This window comes from Myotis brandtii, unplaced genomic scaffold, assembly GCF_000412655.1.
Source record: "Myotis brandtii unplaced genomic scaffold, ASM41265v1 scaffold866, whole genome shotgun sequence".
Lineage (NCBI taxonomy): Eukaryota > Metazoa > Chordata > Mammalia > Chiroptera > Vespertilionidae > Myotis > Myotis brandtii.
Window position 1 is genome coordinate 1,133,637 of NW_005371530.1, and position 2,675 is coordinate 1,136,311.

General features: G+C 36.7%; 1 long non-coding RNA gene across 1 annotated transcript in view; it reads left to right on the forward strand.

Moving 5' to 3' along the window:
* LOC106724528 overlaps nucleotides 1–1,832 on the forward strand; it is a 21,697-nt gene extending 19,865 nt beyond the window's left edge. The window contains exon 4 of the long non-coding RNA XR_001360344.1: nucleotides 1,819–1,832. This is a non-coding gene — a long non-coding RNA (uncharacterized LOC106724528). The remainder of the gene's footprint in view (nucleotides 1–1,818) is intronic.
* The last annotated feature ends 843 nt before the right edge of the window (nucleotides 1,833–2,675 follow it).

Consider the following 2,675-nt stretch of genomic DNA (forward strand, 5'->3'; position numbering starts at 1 on the left):
CAGAAAAATGAATCTAACTGAGAAAATAAACTGTAAAATATTTTTCTCTTTCTAGTTTAAACAAACTTCCAATTAAGAGTAACTCTGATTATTTGTGTATGGTTAAGTGAAATGGAAAATCAAGGTAGATGTCTGAATACATTATAACATTCATTTCTCAATTATATTCCTATTTATTTGGATAACTACCTCATATTGTCAACATATTTTATATGTGTAGAGTCTACCTTATAGAAGTTAAGCTTTGAATATGGCATAAAATTATTTTCATCCCCCTCTCCTATATTTCTAAATATATAATTCCATTTTGAAAGTGGTATGAGCCATTGTTTTGGCAGAAAGGGTTAGTGTTTGTGAATTTTTTATTATTGCCAAATCCCAAACATTTCCATTTAAGTTTTCATACCTTCAATTTAATTACCAATATTTACCCACTTATAAAAGTAAACTTCTAAAAATGACAACACTGGTAAATGCTACAAACCATTTAAGGAAGAATTACTGCCAATCTTTCTCAAATTCTTCCAAAAGTAGAAGAAGGAATACCTCTTTATTCAGTCTATTAGGTCAGAATTTCCCTCATACTAAGCCAGATAAAGACATCCCAAAGAAAGAACACCATAGACTAATATGCTTCATGAATATAGATGTGAAATACACAAGAAAATAGTAGCAAATCAAATCCAGAAGCATATTTAAAGGATTATAACCAATGATCAAGTGGAATTTATCCCATAAATGTAAGAGTGGTTCAAAATACAAAAAGCAATCAATATAATACACCACATTATAGAATGGGCGGAGGATCATGTGTCCATTTCCAGTGATCACAAACAGCATTTGAAAAAAATCCAGCGCCCTTTCATGATAAAAAAACATTTAACACACAAGGAATACAAGTAAACTTCCTCATTCTGATAAAGGGCATTTATTAAAAACACAGCTTACAAACATCATATCCATGGTGAAAAGTTGAAAACTTTCTGATCAATGATCATACAGAGGCTGTTTTTACTAATTCTATTCAGCATTGTACTGGAAAATTCTAGCCAGTGTAATTAGACAAGAAAAAGAGCCCCAGCCTGTTTCGCTCAGTGGATAGAGTGTCAGCCTACAGACCAAAGGATCCCGAGTTTGATTCTGGTCAAGGGCATGTACCTTGGTTGCCGGCTCTTCCCTGGCCCAGGCCCTGGTCCGGGCTCCTGCAGGAAGCAACCAATCAATGTGTTTCTCTCACATCGATGTTTCTCTCTGTCTTTCCCCGTCTCTTCTACTCTCCCTAAAAATCAATGGAAAAATATCCTCGTGTGAGGATTAACAAAAAAAAAGAAAAGAAAAGAAAAGAAAAGAAAAGAAAAGAAAAGAAGAGAAAAGAAAAGAACAGAAAAGAAAAAGAAATAAAAGAGCATCCAAATTGGAAAAAAAGAAGTAAAAACTTTCTTTCCACAAATGACATGATCTTATATGTAGAAAAACCCTAAAGAAGTCACAAAAAATGTATTAGAGTTAATAAATTCAACAAAGTTACAAGATCAACAGGCAAGAAGCAGTTGTGTTTTTATGGACTAAAAATGAACAATTCCAAAATTAGAAAAAAACAGATATTGAAGATCTTGGATTTGGCAATAAAGTCTTATATAGGACACCTAAAGCACAGTCGACTGAAAAAAATAGATAAATTGGCCTTCATCAAAATTAAAACGTGGTAAAGAACACTATCGAGAAAATGAAAAACAATGTATAGAAGAGAATATTTGCAAAGCATCTGTCTGTTAAGGACTTACCCATGCAATGGAATATTAGTCAGTCATAAAAAAGAACGAGGTACTGATAAATGCTTTCATATGGATGAACCTTCAAAATATTATGCTAAGTGAAAGAAGCCAGACACAAAAGATTATATAGTGTACTAGAGGCCCGGTGCACAAAATGTGTGCACTGGTTTGGGGGGGGTCCCTCAGCCAGCCTGTGCCCTCTTGCAGTCCGGGAGCTCTGCGATTGATCACCAGCAGAGGGAGGCCCAGGCCACTGACCTGTGGGCTGTGGTGGGTGGGCGGGGCCTCCCTCTTTGGGCAATCATGGAGCCCCCCAATTGATCACCCCACCTGCCGGTGGCCTGGATCTCCCTCTACAAGGCGATCATGGGGTGATGGCAGGGCCCCCAACCAATTGCATCGCACCCGCCTTAGCTGACCTGGCACCAGTGGGTGTCATAGCATGGTTGTCCGGATGGTTGTTCTGCTTTTCGGCCCTTCAGTTGATTTGCATATTACCCTTTTATTATTATAGATTCCATTTATATCAAATGTCTGGACTAGGTAATCCCTCAGAGCCATAAAGCAGGTTCATTGTTGATGGGGCTGTAAAGAGAGCAGAATGAAAAGGGACTGCTTAATGGGTCCGGGATCTCTTTTGGAGCTGATGAAAATGTTTTAGCACCAGATGGACTTGATGGGTGCACAACATCGTGAGTGTCCTAAATGCCACTGAATTATACACATTAAAATGGTCAATTCTATGTTAGTGAATTTAACCTCATTAGAAATAATCCTGTCCATTGAGATCATTTTGTCTATTTTTAGTGAAGTTAAATTTAATTACAAGCCCACAAACTTTCAATTTTTAAAATTGTTCCAGCCATTTGTTTGAGCACTTTGTTGTTGTTTTTTTGTTAT